The sequence below is a fragment of the Aotus nancymaae genome, unplaced genomic scaffold (assembly GCF_030222135.1).
Source record: "Aotus nancymaae isolate 86718 unplaced genomic scaffold, 86718_ANA_hifiasm-v0.15.2.pri h1tg000040l, whole genome shotgun sequence".
Lineage (NCBI taxonomy): Eukaryota > Metazoa > Chordata > Mammalia > Primates > Aotidae > Aotus > Aotus nancymaae.
Window position 1 is genome coordinate 124,465,352 of NW_026988454.1, and position 22,814 is coordinate 124,488,165.

Here is a 22,814-nt window from a genome sequence, read left to right on the forward strand (position 1 = left end):
AGAAATAGGGAATACCTTAAGGTTTGTGAGTTAGGGAAAAAAAACATGAAAAAAAGTGGTGTTTAAAGAGGAGGTGGGCTGGGCCCAGGGGCTTCATGCCTGTAATACCAGCATTTTGGGAGGCCAAGGTGGGCAGATCGCTTGAGGTCAGGCGTTCAAGACCAACCTGGCCAACATGGAGAAATCCTGTGTCTACTAAAAATACAAAATTAGTTGGGCATGGTGACTCATGCCTGTAATCCCAGATACTTGGGAGGCTGAGGCAGGAGAATCGCTTGAACCCAGGAGGTGGATGTTGCGGTGAGCCGAGATGGCGCTATTGCACTCCAGCCTTGGCAACAAGAGCAAGACTCCGTCTGAAAAAAAAAAGAAAGAAAAAGGACTTTGGGAGGCTGAGGTGGGTGGATCACGAGGTCAAGAGATCGAGACCATCCTGGTCAACATGGTGAAACCCCGTCTCTACTAAAGATACAAAAGTTAGCAGGGCGTGGTGGTGCATGCCTATAGTCCCAGCTACTTGGGAGGCTGAGGCAGGAGAATTGCCTGACCCAGGAGGCGGAGGTTGCGGTGAGCCGAGATAGCGCCATTGCACTCCAGCCTGGGTAACAAGAGCGAAACTCCGTCTCAAAAAAAAAAAAGAAAGATAAAGAAAAAGGAGGTGGGCTGAATGTGGGAGCTCATGCCGGTAATCCCAGCACTTTGGGATTACAGGCCAAGACAGATTGGTCACTTGAGGTCAGGGGTTCAAGACCAACCTGGCCAACATGGTGAAACCCTGTCTCTACTAAAGATACAAAAGTTAGCAGGGCGTGGTGGTGCATGCCTATAGTCCCAGCTACTTGGGAGGCTGAGGCAGGAGAATCGCTTGAGCCCAGGAGGCAGAGGTTGCAGTGAGCTGAGATTGCGCCACTGCACTCCAGCCTGGGTGACAGAGCGAGACTCCATCTCAAAGAAAAAGAAGAGGTAGTTTCTGGGATAGCTTAGGCTGCAATGAAAGAAGCAGGGAGGCCATTTGGAGGCGGTTGTGGTCATCCAGGTAACAGATGGCATTAAACAGGGTTAAGTTCAGGTTGACTGAAAACTCCCAAATAACAGTGATGAACACTCATTTCTCTCACATAAATGGAGTCGAGGGTTATTGGTCCAGGGCTCTGCCCTCCTCTGTAGATGGCTTCTGGTTTATGGCCTGAGATGGCTGCTTGAATCCCAACAAAGTCGAATCTACTTTCCCGCCAGCAAGGAGGAGAAAGGAACAAGGAAGGGAGTGTCCCTCCCTTTAGGGATGCTCCACAGAAGTTGCATGTGCCGATTCTACTTACATTTTCATCACACAGCGTTGCAAAGGAGGCTGGAAAGGCGGTCTTTTTTCTAGATGACTCCAGGTGCCTGCTAAAGTTGAGAATATGAGGAGAACGGATTTTGGGGGATAATTAACAGTCTCTGCTCAGGGTGGCACTGAGGCTGGAGAAATAAGGAGAGATCCGAGAATAATGAACAACTGAACAAACGGTCTGGAGTTCAAATGCTGATTTCTGCATTTGGCTAAGTATATAATTTAGTCAAGTTCCTTAACTTTGGATTTGTCATTAAAGAGGAATGATACTACCTCTGCCATTGGGACATTGAATGAAATATTCAGTGTTAAATATTTAGTACATAGAGGATGCCCAATGAATGGGAACTTATTTACTTTCTGAGGGTCAAAAAAGGAGTGGAGCAAGAGGAGCTAAGGGCAAAAACGTGGTGCTCATTCATTCATTTATTCACACATATGCTCATCATCCCTTTATTGATATGCCAGCTGCAGGGCTGAGCTCTGGAGATACTCAGGAAACAAGGTTCTGGTCCCTTTGAAGAAGCTCCCCAGCCACAGAGATAGAGAAGTAAACAAGCAATTAAAAAATGCCAGGGTGGGGCCAGGCACAGTGGCTCACACCTGTAATCCCAGCACTTTGGGAGGCTGAGGCGGGTGGATCACTTGAGGCCAGGAGATCGAGACCAGCTTCACCAACATGGTGAAACCCTATCTCAACTAAAAATACAAAAAAAGTTAGCCGAGTGTGGTGGCACACACCTGTAGTCCCAGCTACTCAGGAGGCTGAGGCATGAGAATCTCTTGAACGGGGGAGGCAGAGGTTGCAGTGAGCCAAGATCGCACCACTGTACTCCAGCCTGGGCAACAGAGCAAGACTCTTTCTCCAAAATCAAACAGCAATAACAACAAAACATGACAGGGTGGAAAGTCTTGGCGCACAGGCTCGGCCAAATTCCTAGCTCTCTTGTTCTTAGTCCTCCCAAAGGCAGTGGCAGGAGCTCCCCAAGGTTCTGACTCAGGCTCAACGCTTCTGCTCTGCAGGCTCTCCACCCTCAACCAGGGAGATGTAAAGTCATCAGTGGGGACGAGTTCTCCTCTTTTGTCTCAATTCTGAGTACAAAAGAGAATGAGGATGGGGCTGAATGGGGGAGGGGAGAGACCTGGGTGTTTGCATCAGCATATGTTTGTGACGGCTTGTGCCTTGGAGTGGGTGTTGGATGACTTTATAGGAAATGTGGTCCTCAGCAGTAGACTGACAAGATGGCTGTGATTGTCCTGGGGTTCTCTAGTGGTAGAATTCCAGACATCGGCTGAAGGAGTTTGATTTTTCCTCTTTTATAAGAATTTGGGTTCTGGTTCTGAGAAGATAGAGTAAGCATACCTCTATCCTGTCTCTCTCACTACATGAAACATAATTCCTGAATTCATGGAGGACATATCAGAGGATTCTGAAAAATAAATGGTGGCAGGTGGATTAAGAAAGAATTAGAAGTTTCGCCCCTCTGGTATTACCGATCCTAGAGTCAAAGGCAGCCTGAGATGCAGAAGCGCACAGAAAGAACTCCGTAAGAACACTTTTTGGACCAAGGAGTAGGAAAGGAGACCCCTATGGGTCAGCAAGAGTAAGGGAAATCCTGGTGTTTGTTTTGTCTGTCTTTTTTTCCTTTTTTTCTGGCCCCCGTTGCCAAATACTGTAGTAGCAGTGGTGACGGCTGTACAGCAATAACAGACAGAGGCAGCCAGGCAGGCGCCTAAACCTATGAGAGAGGGGAGCTCTTAGCTCTGATCAGAGGAGCTGTGACCCCAAAGAGCAAACGATGAATTCCCGAGGTGGAAGGGGCGTTCCTTGTCTTTGTCTTCAAACTGAGTGTGGTGGCACACACGTGTGGTCCCGTATAGCTGCTCAGGAGGTTGAGGTGGGAGGATTGCTTGAGCCCAGAACCAAAGCTGGCCCACTGGCCTTTTCCATAAATGAAGTGTTACTGGAACACAGGTGTACTGTGTTGAATAAGATACCCTGAAACTTCACGTCCACTTAAAACCTCCGAATGTGACCCTATTTGGAAATAGGGATTTTGCAAACATAATTAGTTAAAATGAGGTAATATTCTAGTAGAGTGGGCCCTGGGTAAAATATGACTGGTGCTCTTATAAGCAGAGGAGAGGAAGATCTGGACACATCCACATGGAGAGACATCGAGGGCAGAAGGCCACGTGAAGACTGAAGTAGACGTTATGCTGCCATAGGCCAAGGAATTCCCGGGGCTGGAAGAGGCAAGGAAAGATTGTTCCCTAGAGCTTTCAGAGAGAGCATGACACTGATGACACCTTGATTTCAGACTTCTAGCCTCCCTGAACTGTGAAAGAAGATATTTCTGTTATGTTAAGCCTCCTAGTTTGTGATAATTTGTTATGGCGGCCCTGGGAAATGAAGGCAATGGCCACGCTCATTCATTTATGTGTTGTCCATAGTGGCTTTTATACTACAATGGCAGGGCTGAATAGTTGCAACAGAACCTCAACAGCCCCGCAAACCTGCACTATTTTCTATCTGTTCCTTTGCCAAAAACGTCTGATGGCCTTTGACTTAGATGAAATTGACCAAGTCCTTTAAAAATAGACCACCCAAGTGTACCCAAGAAAAAAAACCAAAAAACAAAAAACAGAATAGTCCTGTATCTATTGAAGAAATTAAATTTGTAGTTTAAAACCCTAAAAAAAAAAAAAAAGAAAACTCCTGGTCTGCATGTTTTCACTGATGAATTCTACCAAACATTTAAATAAGAAATAGCACCAATTCTACATAATCTCTTCCAGAAAACAGAAGGGAACTCTTTCCAATTCATTTTATGAGGTTAACATTATCCTAATACCCAGACCAGAAGACAGAAGAAACTACAGACTAACATTTCTCATGAACAGGGAAACAAAAACCTTAAATAAAGGCCAGGTACAGTGGCTCATGCCTGTAATCCCAGCACTTTGGGAGTCCGAGGTGAATAGATCACCTGAGGTCGGGAGTTCGAGACCAGCCTGACCAACATGGAGAAACCCCATCTCTACTAAAAATACAAAATTAGCTGGGCATAATCCCATTATTGGGTATACACCCAAAGGATTATAAAACATTCAATTATAAAGACACATGCACACGTATGTTTATTGCAGCACTGTTTACAATAGCAAAGACTTGGAACCAAAACCCAAATGCCTATCAATGATAGACTGGATAAAGAAAATGTGACACATATACACCATGGAATACTATGCAGCCATAAAAAGGATGAGTTAATGTCCTTTGCAGGGACATGGATGAAGTTGGAAACCATCATTCTCAGCAAACTGACACAAGAACAGAAAACCAAACACCACATGTTCTCACTCATAAGTGGGTGTTGCACAATGAGAACACATGGACACAGAGAGGGGAACATCACACACCAGGGCTGCCGGGGGGTGTTGAGGAGGTAGGGGAGGCATAGCAGGGGGTGGGGGGATTGGGGAGGGATAACATTAGGAGAAATACCTAACATAGATGACGCGGCAGGGGAGGGATGCAGCAAACCACCAAGGCACGTGTATACCTGTGTAACAAACCTGCACGATCTATACACATTTACCCCAGAATTTAGAGTATAATAAAAAAAAAAATTAGCTGGGTGTGGTGGCACATGCCTGTAATCCTAGTTACTCGGGAACAGGAGGCAGGAGAATCTCTTGAACCTGGGAGGTGGAGGTTGCCACAAGCCAAGATGGCGCCATTACACTCCAGCCTGGGCAACAAGAGCAAAACTCCATCTCAAAAAAAAAAAAAAAAAAAAACTTAATTAAATTCTAGAAAACTGAATACAGCAATATATAAAAAGAATAATATACCATGACCGAGTGGAACATGTCCCAGGAATGTCGGACTGATTCAATATTCAAAAGTCAATCAGGGTAATCCATCATATTAACAGACCAAAGAAGAAAAATCCACATTGTCATATCAAACTGAGATAATATGTGTGTGTCGTTTTAAGCTGCTGAGATGTGTGAGAATCTGATGCTCAGCCACGGATAATTAACACAACACAATTGATGTCCCCTCTCTTCCTCCCCTATTCCTCCCCCACCATCTCACTCCCCAGGGGTAACTGCTGGCCTGAATGTGTTGTTTATCTTTTCCATCTGTTTCTTTATATTTCACTCCATATGCACATATCTCTGGACGCTACTTGGTATATTTTACATGTTTTAAAAGTTTGTATAAATGATATTGCATCATATGTGAATGTTCTTCCCCTCGTTTTTCTCTTAATGTTGTATTGTGAGCTTCATCCATGTTACTTACGTATGTAGATCTTGTTCATGTATCCTTCCTGCGGTATAGCATGCTAATGTAGGCTTATGCTACAATATATTTATTCCTTCTTCTATTGATGGGCGTTTCATTTGTTTCCACATTTGTTGCTTTTACACTGTTGCTGGGAATCTTCTTGTTCATGTCTCTGTGTGTATACGTGTGGGAATTTCTCTAAAGAATGGGAAAGCTCCCTCTAATCCTTTGGGAATTAAGACATCTTTTCTCTGTATAAAGTGATCACAATCAAGTTGTGGGGTGTGCATGTGGTTTATGAAGGCTGAGGAGGAAAATTAATAACATAACAACAAATGGCAATGACCACAGGTCACTGAGCCCTGTGTCCCCGAACTAAGTATTTGAAGTACTTAGCTCATGGTAGAGTCTCCACTGGAAGGGGATGCCGATGGTGTTGACTTCAGGTTCTACCCGCCCCCCGGAATCTCGGCCTCCCTCTCATCTTCTGCCTCGCCTGTGCAGCTTCTTTCTCACTCACTTTCCCCACCCAGCTCCTGCAAATTGTGGCAAGAGCTCAAGAGAAGACATCAGGAATGGGAAAGAAGAGAGAACCCCTATCCCAGCCTCCACCAGGATGAGGGGCTGCAGGCTGCAATGAGCAGGGCTGAGAACAGGTGTGAGGCCACTAGGAGGGTAAAGAAGAGGCAGAAATCTTAGTAGAAGGGAAGGGCCACACAGGTGATGACATGGCCTCTTTACAGAGCTCATGAGCATTTCTATCTGGACCAACATGAGCCAAAGTGTATGTGAGCGCATCACAGTTTCCCTGCAATGCCACGACACACACACACACACACACACACACACAGAGCAATACACACACACCACCCAGGTAAGCAAGGACACACACCATATACACAAATACACATGTGTAGAAAGCACACACACCTGTGCACACAGTGATCCACATACAACACATGTGCACGCCTCAGGTGTACACGTGCACACACACTGACTGCTCTCACTCTTTTCTGGTCAAATAAGAGTGGAAAAAATTTAACCCTGAATCCTGTCTTGTAAATTCCCAGTGCCCATCAGAATTTCAAAGGCTTCGAGAAGGTCAGCATTTAAGAAGCTTGCGTCCTTCTGCTGAGGACCCCTTCACCTGTTTCCTACCATTCACTTCCTAATTGGGTCCTTAGTGTTATTTGCTTTTCAGTATAGATACAGTTTATATTGTTTCTTTAAACAATTTAGAAAAATGATTCATTACCTAAAAATGTTTGATAATGCAGAAGAGGGCTGGTAATCCCAGCACTTTGGGAGGCCGAGGCGGGTGGATCACCTGAAGTCAGGAGTTTGAGACCAGCTTGGCCAACATGGTGAAAGTCCACCTCTACTAAAAATTAGCCAGGCGTGGTGGCTCATACCTGTAGTTCCAGCTACTTGGGAGGCTGAGGCAGGAGAATTGCTTGAACCCGGGAGGTGGAGGTTGCAGTGAGCAGAGATCACGCCAATGCATTCCAGCCTGGGAGACAGAGACTCCATCTCAAACAAACAAATAAACAAACAAAAGATAATGCATAAGAGCACAAAAACAAAGTAAAAATCACAGAAAACTACAGCTAGCATTTGGGCACTATCCTTCTAGTATTTTTTTCTCATAAATATGCACATGCACTTCTCTTCTTCATAAATGTTTCATGACTTGGTCTTTTTTTCATTTGATAAGATACATTGAAAATCTCTTAATGATTGCATGGTGTTTCATATTATGAGTCGTGGCAGATTATGTTTTCCAGAGGTGACTTCAACAGTATCTCCCATCTCACAGGCTCCTCTAGAAACTTGCCCTTCCACCATCGATAAGCAGGATCTGTTTCCCTTCCCCTGGTCTGACTTTTATGACTACCTTGACTACTAAACACCATGTGATCCTGAGGCTAGGTTAAAAAGAAATCCTGCCTTGTCCTCTTGGAATACTTGTATTTGGAACCCAGCCACCATGCAGTGAGGAAGTCCACATAGTTATGAGGAAGCTCCCGTGGAGAGAAGCAGAGGCCCCTGGTCCATGGCCCCAGCTGAGCCCCCAGTCTAACCAGCACCAACTTGCCAGCCATGTAAGAGAGTTGCCCTTAAGAGACTCATCCAGCCCTAATCAAGCTGTCCCAACTGCTGCCACATAAAGCACGGGGCTGCCTTGCTGAGCCCTGCCCAAATTACAGCTACATGTAATAAGTAATTGTTGTATTAGGCCATAATGTTTTGAGGTGGTTTATTAAACAGCAATAGATAACTAGAACACGGATGTATCATACTTTATGTAAATATCACACTATTTATGTATATTTAGGTTGTTTCCAATGCTTTTGCATTGATGTTTAGGTTTCTTCTTCAGTCATCCTCTCTCCCAGATGGCTGCAGCCCTGTCTTACATATTTGATGCGTCTAATAACAGGTTGGGCAGACACAGTAGGAACTCAGTATGTGGTTATTGCAGGAGTTGGTGAAGGGAGATGGAGGTTCTCGTGGGGATCTAGGGGAGGGGCCTGCCTTCCTCCCCTTGACTCACAGGAAATGGCCTTTGGTCTGCTCCTCCTAGGGCGCCTGACTCACTGCCTACATCACTGGCTCCCACAGGTCCTTGGGAAGGGCAGGCAAACATAGTAGGGGCAGGGGACAGAAGTGGCCTCTGGGGTGATGGAGAGAAAAAGTGAAGGTGCCCCTTACTTGTGTCCTTTCCCCAGGGGAACAGAGACGAGCCTTGGAGTTTGCCTCAGAAAGACTGAAAGACTTCTTCCAGAGCCTGGCCTCCTGGAATGAGCAGGCGGGAGGGTGGTATGGAGCTGGCTTGGTGGTTTGGGGAGAGGCCACAGCTGCTGGCAATAATGCTGATGGGCCTACTGAAGTGGGGACTGTGGCCTCCCCACAAGGGGGGCAGTGTCCCCCTACACACAAGTGCTTACACACACACACACATGCACACACACACACACACACGTGCATTCATTTCAGCCTCCCGCTGCCATAAGGAGACTGGGGCATTCTGAGCTGCCCCAGATCATGGGCAACCTCTCAAGCCACCTGTCTGCTGGTGCTAGGTTGTGAAGTGGGAGCTGAGTCAGGACTGGTGGGGGAAGCTGCCTCAGAGCCAAGCAGCCATGTGGGAGGGAGGGAGCTGCAGGAGCTGGAAGACATAGCCGCTGCCTGGCAGCCCACCTACCTCTGAAACATTTTGAAATGGGGAGTCTCCCTGCCATCCAGAATCAGGCCCACCTCTGAGCTCAGACTGCTGCTGCTTCCAACTTAGGGCACTGTCCCCAGCCAAATGGGGATCATCTGAGGCCGGATGAAGAAATACGGGGGGCTTTTTAAATTATAATCCCTGAAGCCAGCTTCTGGAACCTTCTTCTAACAGCAGAGGTGGGAGAGACCTCAGGACAGTGGAATCCAGGGCTTTGCCTACTTGAGTGTGCACACGAATTTCCTGGGATTTTGTTAAAATGCAGATTCTTACCCAGTGAGTAAGACCTGAAATTCTGCATCTCTAGCCAGCCCCGGGTGATACCGACACAGCTGGTTGATGAGCCCCACTTTGAAGAGAAAGGCTCTTATCCATTGCTTCAAGCTCAGGGGCCAACGGAGCCAAATGGATGGGCTCCAGGCTACAGAGGATTAGAATGCAGGCCTTGCTCTGACCCACTCTGCACACCCTGGATGGGCACCACATTCCTCTTGGATAGCTGCCCACGCCAAGGGAGACAAGCTGGGCGTCCCTGCTGGATGCTTAAGCTGAGACTGCAGACAAGCACTTCCTGCTGGGACAGGGGCAGGCCCAGTGGTGGGAGAGCTGCCGGGGCTGGGGAGCCCTTCCCTACCTCCAGAACAGGAGAGGCAGCTCTCACTGCAGCAAGACACCATGGCTGGGGCACCTGGCCAGGAAGGATGGGATGAAATAGCCTGGAGATGACCTCTCGGCTCCCACAGCCCCATGTCATCCCAGTGCCAGCTCACCTGCTACAGGCGAGAGGGAGGGCCCCTGGGTTCACACAAGCACCTCCATAGTTAAGTCACTTGGCAGCCCCCTTGTAGATGAGAGGCAGTCTCCCCCCACTCACTCTTGGCCCAGCTGCCCCATCACAGTCTAAAGCTTAGATAGAAAGAAAGGCCAAGGAGCCCAGGCCCTAGGGGCAAGGGACAGCGGCAGGACAGTTTTCTGCTCCAAGTGCATTCAAATCCACTCAACTCCTATGGACTGAATGTAGGAGAGAATGGCAGGGAGCCCCCAGTCTGAGGATGGAGGCACAGAGCTTGCCTTCAGGGAGCTTCTAGCCCAAGGGGAGATGAACTACCCCTGCCCTCAGGGAGTCACTGATTTAGAGAGAAAGGCAGAGCCCCTATTCTCACGGAGTCCCCAGTCTGAGGGAGGAGGCACAGCTCCTGTTCTTAGACCATACCTGGCCTGAGGGGAGCTCTCACTTTGGCTGGTTGTCAGTTCTGCACAAGGTGAGGGCAGAAGAGGTTAGGATATGAAAGCTCTCTGATTCAAGACTGAAAGTCTGAGGAGATTACTGTGGCATGTAGAAAACTTTGATTTTTTCCTTTTGCTGGTAATGGACTGAAATGGCAGGAGAACTGAAAGCAGATAGCAGGAAGACTTCCTCCCAGAAGTGAAGGCACCAGTGTAGGTGGGGTCTGGCACAGGGAAGGATCTGCCTCCCCACCTCCACGTCGTTTGGACACTCACCCCTGAGGCTCAGGTGGGATCCAGCATTGGTGGGTGATATGATGTGGCTCTGTGTCCTCACCTCTCATCTCAAACTGTAATCCCCACGTGTCGAGGGAGGGACCCCATGAGAGGTGACTGGATCATGGGGGCAGTTTCCCCGACACTTTTTTCTTGTGATAGTGACTGAATTCTCACAAGAGTTGATGGTTTTATAATCTTCCCCTTCACTCTCTGTTTCCCTCTCCTGCTGCCTTGTGAAGAAGGTACCTGCTTCCCCTTTGCCTTCAGCCATTGTAAGTTTCCTGAGGCCTCCCTAAGCCATACAGAACAGTGAGCCAATTAAACTTCTTTCCTTTATAAGTTACCTAGTCTCAGGAAAGTTCTTTATAGCAGTGTGAGAATGGACTAATACAGTGGGGGTCGGGGGAGAGGAGGTCACTTTTCAAAGCTTCTTCACTTTGAGGAAGTGCAGTTCTTGAAAACAGACAGGACCCAACAAGAACTCCTGCCCAAGTGTTTAGGAAAACAGAACCTTCCCCACTTCTCTGAGTGCTGTAGCCCTCATCAACAGCACCCCAACTGAGAAGCTCCCTCCGCATTTCCTCCACCATCAGCAGCACAATGGCCAGACCTCTAGGCTGCCATCAGGAGGCCTGGGTTTACTTCCTAACTCTCTTTCTTATTTGCTGTGTGACCCAGACTTGCCCTGAGCCTCCCTGAGTCTCAGGCACCTCATCTGTCACAGGGACAAGAGATCCCAGCACCTGGGATGTTCTGGGGTTAAATGTGATGCTGTCAGTGAAAGCTGCTGGTAAGCTGGAAATCATCCCTTCAGTCCAATGGACTATCACAACAGTTTAATTGTTACCATGTACCTTACTGTGGTGACAGCATCCAGTATCTCCTGTCAGGGTAATGTGACACTGCCTGCCCTCTGGGATCACAGAGTCTAAGGCAGAAACACAGGCCTTAACACACAGGCTCCTTTTAATAGCCAAGGCCCATTCTCGGGAAGCCATTTAGGGCCAACCAGGCCCCATACCTCCAAAATTCAAGCAGCCCCACCAGGTGGGTCCTGGGGCTTGTGGAAGGCAGTCAGTCCACCCGCTCAGCCCCCTACACGAGGCCCCAGGAACTGACAGCCCAGAATCCTGAGCATTAGCTAGTCACTGTCCTCTTTCTAAAAAACACAACTCTATTAAAATAACAGCATGGTTTTGTTAATTATTCTCCATTGTAAGTGAGTAACTGTAGGAAGACAATTCATTCAGCTCCCTGCTGCCTGGCTGAGTTTCCTAAAATCCCACTTTGCCCTTGTCACTACATCTCCTTCGAGAGCTTTCAGTGGCTCCCAAGATCACTGAGGATGAAGCCCCGGATCCTAGGTCTGAGATTTTGAAACCTCCCCTACCTGGACCCTTCCTGCTTCCCTGCACTGACCGGACTTCATACTCTGGGTGAACTGGGCTGTCTATTCTATATCCTTGTCTCCGCCTTTTTCAGCTGAGCTCATTTAAGACTCATCAAATCCAGCTTCCTCCATGAAGCCTGCTTTGATTGCCATAGTCCAGAGTTTCTCCAAGTGGACTTGCCCCATTGGCATCATAATCACATAAAATGCATGGCAGGTGGTAGGGGAGGAGGGAGTGTGAGACCTATTGGCTCAGACTTCCAGGACTGGGCCTGGGAGTTTGCTCATTTAACAACCCTACCCCATTATGCTCTGCTGCCTGGCCCTTGGTAACTCACTGTCCAGCTCTGAGCCCCTGTAGCACTAGGGACAGGATTTCTCACCCAGATGTATCACATGATGGATCATGATGAACTAGACACTTCAAAAGCCCTCTGTCTATAAAATACCAACTCCTTCAGAAACCATATTGAATGACATGGGGCGTGGGAGAAGTCAGGGAAATCTTCAAGACTGCCTTGAAGGAAAATGCTGATATGGGCTCTACAATAGGGCTGACTATAGAGAAGGCAGGGAAGCTTACCTGAGTCTCCTGCTTTAAGGCAGAAACTCAAGTGGCTGGTGTCCCCTGGCTTCCAGCAAAAGCTATTGCAAATTGTCTATGGAGGATACATTCCAATTTAGTTCCCCAAGATTCCCACAGCTGAGGGTTAAGTGAAACAAATTCACCATCACAGTTCACCAAGTTCTGGAGAGGATGTGGGGAAACAGGAAAGCTTTTACACTGTTGGTGGGAGTGTAAATTAGTTCAACCATTGTGGAAGATAGTGTGGCGATTCCTCAAGGATCTAGAAATAGAAATTCCATTTGACCCAGCAATCCCATTACTGGGTGTATAACCAAAAGATTATAAAGCATTCTACTATAAAGACACATGCACACATATGTTTATTGCAGCACTATTCACAATAGCAAAGACTTGCAACCAACCCAAATGCCCATTAATGTTAGACTGGATTAAGAAATGTGTCACATATACACCATGGAATACTATGCAGCCCTAAAAAAGAATGAGTTCATGTCCTTCACAGGACATAGATGAAGCTGAAAACCATCATTCTCAGCAAATTAACACAGAAACAAAAAACCAAACACTGCATGTTCTCACTCATAAGTGGGAGTTGAACAATGAGAACACATGGACACAGGGAGGGAAACATCATACACTGGGGCCTGTCGGAGGGTGGGGGGATAGGGGAGGGAGAGCATTAGGAGAAATACCTAATGTAGATGACAGGATGATGGGTGCAGCAAACCACCATGGCACAGGCATACATGTGTAATAAACCTGCACGTTCTGCACATGTATCCCACAACTTAAAGTATAATAAAAAAAGAAAAGAAATGGAATGAGGAGGTAAGACAATTAAACTTTAAAAAAAAAAAAAAGAAAATGAGCCACCAAGAGTGAGAGCCAGCAGAAACCATAAACGCCAGATTTGAATTCCCAAGGAGTTCAGACACTAGGGTTATCAGACACCGATTACAAAATAATCATGCATAAAACATTTAAAGAAACAAAAGGTGGAAGAGCAAAGATGATCATGCAGCAAAAGAATCTCAAAAGTAATGAAGAAGATTTTTAAAGAACTGAATATGCCTTATAGTAAAAATCAACTCTACAGGTGGGTCAAACAGGTATTCAACGGACCTGAAGAATTAGTGGAGACTTTGATTACAGCACAGCAAGTCAAGGAAATACAGTATGAAGGAGAAGTTAAGAGAAGTGGAAGCTAGGGTCTCAGAAGAAGAATGAGAATGGAGAAAAGGAAATAATTGAAAATGGCTGGAATTTTTCCCATTTTGATGAAAAATGTGGACTGATAGAGACAGGAAGCACCATGAAAAGCAGGAGAAGTTAACAAGGCTCATCTAGACCACCTGGTGAGGCCCCCTGAATTTCATGGGTTCAGGGCCCTGTAGGTCCTAACTCTTATCCTGAAGGTAGACCTTGGCTAAAAGAGAAACTCACCGGACACAGTGGCTCATGCCTGTAATCCTAGCACTTTGGAGGGTCAAGGTAGGTGGATCACCTGAGGTCAGGAGTTCAAGACCAGCTTCGCTGACATGGTGAAACCCCAGCTGTACTAAAAATACAAAAATTAGCCAGGTATGGTGGTGGGCACCTATAATCCCAGCTACTCGGGTAGCTGAGGCAGAGGAATCACTTGAACCCAGGAGGCGGAGGTTGCAGTGAGCAGAGATTGCGCCACTGCACTCCAGACTGGGCAAAAGAGGGAAACTCTGTCTCAAAAAAACCAAAAAACAAACAAACATCAACAACAACAAACAAAGAGAAACTCATGATGCAGAACATCAACAAAAAGAGGACATCTTAAAAGGAGCTAGAGAGAAAACAGATCTCGTGCCATGCTTCCTTGTCAGTTTCTGCATAGGGGCATGCCCATTCTCTCCAGCCAGACTGAAGTTCCTTCGCACCCAGGCCTCCATCGTCTGTGTGCCATCGGGTGCATCATTCAACCTCCGAGTCTCAGGTTTCTTACTGGTAAAAAGGTTGAGGGGCATGTTGCGAGATGGTCGAAAAGAGAGTATTGTTTTTGGAGTCAGGCAGGCCTGGGCTGAGCTCTGGCCCTGCTATGAACTCACTGTGGTCATTTTTGCTTTCCTAGAGCTGATGGTAGGTCACCGGTGTGTGCGTTTGTGTCAAAGTTAAAAAGAATGAAGAGCAACGTGAGAAAACACCCAGGTGAGGATTCTGATATTTGAACTATTCACTTAAGTACCCGCTCTGTGTTCAGACATTCCTTACGCTTCCTCTCGAGGAGCCCTCAAAACACCCTGGAAAGTGGCCATCATCTGGAGAGGGGTCCTTCGGGGCCGAGGCATGAAACATCTTCCTCCTCAGCTCATGCTGTACTTTGCTGCGCCTCCTTCTATCTTAATGTTTTTCCCCTCCTTCATCGCTGACTCCCACTCTCTCTCCCTGACACCAGCACACATTCCGACGTACTGGATAGGTGTCCTTGAATACGTCTGCCTGTCCTTGTTAAATGTGTAGTGTTGGTCTGTGGGAAAACGTGTTTATAATTTCCATAAACGATATTGTGCCATGGACCTTCATTCTCTTTCTGTTTTTCCTCCCCTACACTCTATTTTGAATCAGTGCATCTAGCGTGTTGCTCTTCATTGCTGTTTGCCATTTCACAGTGTGCATAGCATCCCCACTTCACAGGGGATGTGACCAAGGCTCAGAGACTAGATGACCTTGCCCAAGGTCACACAGCCAGTGAGGGGCTCGCTTCTGTCAGAGCCTTCACAGCAAATGTCTGTCGCTTCACAGATTCAAAGACAGCTGCTCATTGCCTCTTCTCCCTGGGCCCACTGACCTACCTACCTGTTCTGGGCAAAAAGAAGGTCTACTCCTTGGCCTCCCCTGGCCTCCAAAATACCCAACTCTTCGTGGTGCCTGGGTTCTTAAAGGCCTCACCCTCTTCTTTTAAACCTATTGAGTGGATTTCTGTTTTTGTTTTGTTTTGTCTTCATGTGGTGTCTTGCTTTGTCGTCCAGGCTGCAGTGCGGGGGCATGATCCTGGTTCACTGCAACCTCCGCTAACCGGGTTCAAGTGATTCTCCTGCCTCAGTCTCCCGAGTAGCTGGGATTACAGGCACCCGCCACCAAGCCCAGCTAATTTTTATATTTTAGTAGAGATGGGGTTTCGCCATGTTTGCCAAGCCGGTCTTGAACTCATGACCTCAGGCAATCCACCCACCTGGGCCTTCCAAAGTGCTGGGATTACAGGCATGAGCCATCACGCCCGGCCATCAGTGGATTTCTTTTACAGTATTTAACTTAACATATTTCATTAGGTAACATACTTTAAATAGGTAATACCATTCATTGTATGTTTTAATATTAGAAGATATGAAAGTGTATATAGAGTGAAATCTCATCTCTGCTGACCCCCAACCATAGTTCCCCAACCTAAAAACAACCACTGTTACCAGTATTTTATGAATCTTACCAGGGAAATTTTATCCGTACACAAAATTGTTTACATGATGTTCTCAGCCCCACTTTATGCAAATGCTAGCACACTCTTCATACTTTGTACCTTCTCCTTTTGTCGAATGAGACTGTGTCTGTAGGATTTTTCCCCATCAGCACTCTAAGAGCTTCTGCTTTCTTTCTGGCTACATAAATTCCATTGTATGACTGTACCATCATTTTTTCAACTAGATCCCCACCGATGGACATTAGATTGCCCAACCTTTTCTTTTTAAAAATGTTACCGCAAGCATATGCATATGTCCTTTCTCCTGGAGGCGAATGGAGTGAATATTGCCATACCCTGTTCAGTCTCCCTTAAGACCCAGGACTCTCATTCCGCCAACTCCCAGGAGCTGGGCGTTAGCTGCTGAAAACTCACAGCTGCAAACCTTTTCAGGAACTGCCCTCACTGACTATTTTTCTTTTTTTTTTTTTTGAGATGGAGTTTCGCACTGTCACCAGCCTGAAGTGCAGTGTTGTGATTTCAGCTCGCTGCAACCTCCGCCTCCCAGGTTCATGCGATTCTCCTGCCTCAGCCTCTGGAGTAGCTGGGACTACAGGCATACGCCACCACGCCCAGCTAATTTTTGTATTCTTTTAGTAGAGATGGGGTTTCACCATGTTGATTAGGATGGTCTCGATCTCTTGACCTTGTGATCTGCCTGCCTCAGCCTCCCAAAGTGCTGGGATTACAGGCGTGAGCCACTGCGCCCTTCACTGACTCTTAATCAGGGCCATGTCCCTCCCTGGGGCATAGACATCCACTGAGGGGTCTATAAGCTCCCCTTGCCTGAATTGGGGATGTCCCTGCAGGGCAGTCCCAGCCTGGTGCTCCTGTGGGATCTGCATCGCAGTAATCTCTCCCTCTGCTCATCCTGCCTCCCTTGCTCCCCTGCAGGCGTTGTTCCCAAGAATATTCCCCAATAAACCTCCTGTATGCAAATCTCTGCCTCAGAGATTGTTTCCAGGGAATCCAATCAAAGACAGAAAGTCTGCTTGTAGGGTACATTCCTAGTTAGGAAATCAAAGAACCATGTTTATATGTGCTTATGATTTGGGCAGATTTCAACATATTTTCAAGGGACTGCACAAAAAGCTATGTACGCAGCAGGGATGCAGTAACTGTGCTGAATGGATCCCTTCCACCTGACCAGGGCTAGAGTGCTTTTGTATGGATGGTCCCAAGATTTTTCGGCACCCCAGGTAGCTGGAGAGCTGGGTTGGGAGGGGGCTGCTTGCCCAGGATGGCATAGCTGGTGTGGCAGAGGCAGGCTCAGCCTGGTTCACAGCAGATCTGAAGGCAGGGGCCAGTGGATGCGTCATCCAGGGGACCGGGGGAGAGGTGGGGGTGTTATAGAAAAAGCACATGCGATGGAGTATGCAGCCGGAGGCTCCATCCCTGTGAACTGGCACCACATGGGAGGGTCCTAAAAGTGGCCCCAAGGTCATCTCCTTTTGGTGTGCTTGGGCGCTTGGAGTTTTCCATTGGAGCTGGAAGGGTGGTCCCTCATTAGATGAAGCAGGCAGTTGCTAAGGAAATGGACCCCAAGTCAGCTAGCGGTGGGGATGGGAAACTTTCCTTCCTTCCCCTCTAGAGGATTCTTTCTCCATTCCACCCAGTTACCTCCTCAAAGGCAAATCTAAGCCCAGCCGTAGAAGGAGAGGGGGAAGGGAGAGAGAACCCTTCCTCGTGTGCGTGCCTGTGCGTGTCCCAGCCTTCCCCCTCCACAGCTCGTCCTGCGAAGGGCTGCCCCATTGCACAGCTGTGCAAATGGGCCATCTGAGGCATTCAGTGACCTGTTCCACATCACCAGTACCTTAGCCTCAGAGACTTGGCTCCACCCAGGTCTCCTGACCTCCACCTCGAACCCAAGTTTCACACCCTGGTATGGGATGGAGGCAGGGCACAGCAGGGAGGGGGCAGGCTGGGAGCCTTTCCCCCAGGGCTGCCTGGGCCTCCCATCCCACCCCCAGAAGGTCAAGCTCTAGGGTCCCAGCTGAATGCTACTCAGGAAGGAGGGCAAGCAGACCCCACGCCCTCTTTCATCTCAATACTGCCTCTTGCCCCAAGCCTGGGCTGACAGTCATAGCCAATCACAGTGTCATCACCAGGCCACTGCTCAAGGAGTTTCTGACTTTAGGGACTGCAGCAGGGGGTGAGGGGAGGGCAGAGTTCACAGAACCTCTTAGGCAGAGCCCGGCCCATCTCCCATCTCTGATGCCCCCCAGACCACCCAGTCTGTCCCGCCCTCTCCTCACCTGAACATCCCCCTCCTCAAACTCTCAAGGCCATGGTAAGCTGTTAGACGCTGAGAAAGACCAATTCAGACTAACACAAGAGCCGTGTACAAGCACTCCACAAGCTACTCAAATGCCCGTCTGACTTTTAGACTGCACAAAAATAATTTCATGCACTAAAATAACCTTTGTAGGCATTTATAACAGTCCTGGCATGTGTCCAGCCCTGAAAGCCAGCTTCAACAGGGCTCTCTCTACTCCACAGGCCCTCAGCCTGCACAGCCTCCACCTCCCCTGCTCCCCTGCCTTGCAGGTCATGCTCTGCACAATCCAACCCTCCCCCAGGAACCCCCGCTTTAGGGTGCCTCCACCATCCTCCTAGGGGAGATGTGCGCCCTCTCCCACCCAGGAACCCCTGCTGACACTCAGTGCCCTGGGTGAATTGTGCCCCTACCCACCCCGATCAAATTTCTATATTGACATCTCAACTCTCAGTATCTCAGAATGTGATCTTATTTGAAAGAAGGTCCATTGCAGATGTAATGAGTTAAGATGAAGTCACACTGGGGTAGGGTGAGCCCCGAATCCAATGTGACCAGCTCCTTATTTAAAAAATGGCCATATGAAGAGAGAGAGGTCCAGAGGGAATAATGTGAAACCCCCAAATACAAGGAACGCCACAGTCTACCAACACACCACCGGAATCGAGGACAGAGGCCTGGAAGAACTCTCCCTCCCAGCCCTTAGAGGGAGCCAGCCCTTCTCACACATTAGTCTTTACCTTCAAGCCTCCAGAACTGTAAGAAAATAAACTCCTGCTGTTTAGGCCACCTGGTCTGTGGTTCTTTATTAGGCCAGCCCGAGCAAACTAGTGCCCTCAGCGAGCATTCAGTCTGCACAGGCTAATACTCAGCTCCTCACTAGGGTGAGCTAATGCATTCCTGGGTGCTGTGAGCTAGGTACCTGTTACCCTCATGTACACTTTGGGAAACTGAAGCTTAGCGCTGGTTAAACGGCAGAGCCAAGATGTGGACGCAGACTGTCTGACTCCAGAGCCTATGTTCTTAAGGACTAGCCTGTATGTCTTGGGATGATGATGATGATCGATGATGACGGATGATGATTGATGATGATGATGATGGAAGGAAGACCTATAGAATCCCTCCAGGCTCTGACCTCAGTGCTTGGTGATTCCCACAGCAACACAAGAGAGAAAGAAATCCTCCCTCTCATAGCCTCAGGGGCTTGCCCAGGTTCCTAGCCATAAAGAGGCAGGGCCAGGATCCGATACAGGACCTACTGTCTCCTATAGACAGACACGCTACTGCAGTTCCGTGCAGGCGTGTGCATCTGTCTCCTGGCCCAGCTTTGCATGCCCTGCCAGGCAGGACGAGCTGGGCAGTCAGATCTCAGTGCTCTGGGGCCCAGAAGGGTGTCAAACACACAACAGGGGCTCTATAAATGCGGGTGGGAAGAGAGAACCCACCTGTGCTTCCGATGAGGGCTCCATGGCTCTCATAACCACATTTCACACACAGCTCCAAGTATCGACAGAATTCTCGTCTCAGCCTGCTAAATGCCTGCCTAATTTTCCACTCTATTGACAGACTCCATTTTACTTAACTGGCCCCTGTTGTGTAGCAATTGGATGGTTTCTCATCCTCTCCTAAACTAAGGGGAGGTGCCGGGGATGCCCGCGCTGTGGTGTCACTGCATTCCGAAGGAGCCTTGAAAGAACGTTTCTGTGCCACTGGCAGCACAAGGCCAGCTGTGGAGAGGCTCGGGGACAGGCCTGGGTCTGTCCCCGGGGCTCAGTAGACATCACCCTATCCCCAGCCAATTTCTCGTCCTGTCCTCAGCCCTGGCCTGCCTTTGCTGACCCTTTGCAGGAACGCAGACCTAGCCTCCACATGGCCTGTCCTGCTCTGAGTCCCCACTTTCCGGCCTGTTCCACAAAAGAAGTTCTTAATTCTTTTAATCCTTCCTGGAAGCAGAATCCCAGAACCCTGTCAGTAATATTCACTGAGCCAGCATTGAACCAGGCGCTGGGGATTCAGTCATGCCCCAAAGAGACAACCTTCCTGCTCATGGAGCTGACATTCCAGAGTGGGAGATGGGAATGAATGATACGGCAGGTGGTGACCAGCGCTATGTTGATGGGAGAGGAAGCTGGTGATCTAAGTAGGGTGGTCCGGGAAGGCCTCTCTGGGGAGGTGAGCAGAGAGTTGAACAAAGAGAAGGAGTGAACCATGAGGACATGTTGGGAAGAGCTTTCCAGGCCAAGAGAACAGCAAGGGCAAAGGCCGTGACTCAGGAAAGGCTGGCATCCGGAAACAGCACAGAGGCCGGTGTGGCTGGCATGGGCGAGGGAACAGGGGCCACATGGTGCAGGGCTTCTGGACCTGGACCTGCCTAGCAGCTTTGGCTTTTTTTTTTTTTTGAGACGGAGTTTCGCTCTTGTTACCCAGGCTGGAGTGCAATGGCGCGATCTCGGCTCACTGCAACCTCCACCTCCTGGGTTCAGGCAATTCTCCTGCCTCAGCGTCCTGAGTAGCTGGGATTACAGGCATGCGCCACCATGCCCAGCTAATTTTTTGTATTTTTAGTAGAGATGGGGTTTCACCATGTTGACCAGGATGGTCTCGATCTCTTGACATCGTGATCCACCCGCCTCGGCCTCCCAAAGTGCTGGGATTACAGGCGTGAGCCACCGCGCCCGGCCACAGCCTTGGCTTTTACGGTGGGTGACATGAAAGAGTTTGCACAGGTGTGGGCCCTAAACTGCCTTGTTTTAAAAGATCCCTCTGGCTGCAATAAGAATAGATGACAGGGATACAAGGGTGGAAGCAGCTGCAATCGTCTAGGCCAGTGGTGGCTCAGACCAGATGGTGGCAACAGGCATGTATGTGAGTGCCACATACACTCACACACACACAGACACACACACACAATCACATGACACACACACGACACACAGACACAAACACAGACACACACAAACACACAGACACACATGACACACACACAGACACATACACACTCACATTACACAGACACACTCAACACACAGACACACACAGACACATATACACACTCACATTACACAGACACACTCACATGACACAGACACACACAGGCACACAGACACATCTACACACATTACACAGACACACTCACACGACACGCAGACACACACAGACACACAGACAGACACTCACATGACACACAGACACACAACAGACACACACATGACACACAGACACATACACAACACACAGGCACACATAGACAGTCACAGACACACACATGACACACAGACACACATACGAAACAGGCACACACAGACACATATACACACTCACATTATACAGATACACACGACAGACACACATAGACACAGACACACACACGGACAGACACACAGACACACACAGACACACACACATGACACAGACACACACCACACACGGACACACATGACACACAGAGACACACAGACACCCACATGACACTCACAGACACACACAAACACACAGACACACATATAGCCATACAGACACACACACAGACACACAAACACACACAGACACTCTTAATCATCCTGGATCTATGTTGAAGTCAGGACTGACATCATTATCACCTCTGGAAAGAACCCCAGAAATCCTTTCCCACTCCCATTTTCTAGATGACAAAACTGAAACCCAGTGACGGGAAGAGCCCCATTGGCCACACACTGGGTTGGGAACGTGGCCCTGGGGTCTCTGTTCAGACCCTGCTCCTGTGCTCCTGCCCCAGCATCTCTCTCTGCCTCTTAAGGTTTTCACTGTGTGCCCCTTCCCCTTTGTCCCTCTCCATTCCCAGTCTTTGTCTCTCTATCTCTGCAGATGCCTCTGCGTTTATTTCTCCTCCTGTCAGGCCCAATTTGAAACATTAATTAGTGATGAATTAGCAACGTAAATCCCAGCAGTTGCCGTCGCCTGGTACCCACGGGCTCTTGGAAGGAACCTTGCAAATCTGATCTTAATACCTCTCGCCTCCTCTCCTAGGGCAATTACTTCTCACATCATTTGTCTGCGGAGGCTGCGTCCAACCCCCACCCTCCCAGCCCGGCTGAGGACAACAAGTTCATCTTTGTCAATTAATTATTGAACGGTTTATTTCGCACTGGGAGGCGATAAGAGAAGGGAAAGCCGTGTGTTGTGAAATCATCACCGTAATTATACAGACGCTGCTGCATCGCCCAGTATCACAGCGCCACAGGCGCCTGTGGGGGGCAGGGAGAGAAAGAAAGGGCAGAGATCCCAGGAGGAAAGCCTGAAGGTGTGGTCTTAGGACAGCCTTTGGGCCTCTCCGAACTGTGTTGGACAGACACACCCACATGGCGCTTGCAGAGCCCGCCTCCACATGGGGAGGGGGATACACGGAATTAAAGTCATAGGTACTCAAGTGCAGGCCCCTGCTTCTTCAGTTGGGGTGATCAGACTGTAACAAGGTTCAAGATGTCCTTATGGTCCTTCCCACCTGAGCTTCACAGGCCCACAGCAGGTGGGCCTGGTAGAGGGTGGCATGGTAGAGGGTCTTTGATACTCTAGCAGAAAGCCCTTACGATGACCTGCAAAGCCCAGAGCATCTGTCCCAGCCCCGGCCCTCACCCAGGCCTTTTACCTCTCACTTCGTCTCTGATGACTCCCACGATTGCTTATTCCACGCCAGTCACACGGATCTCTTTGCTACTCCCTGTATTTGCCGGAT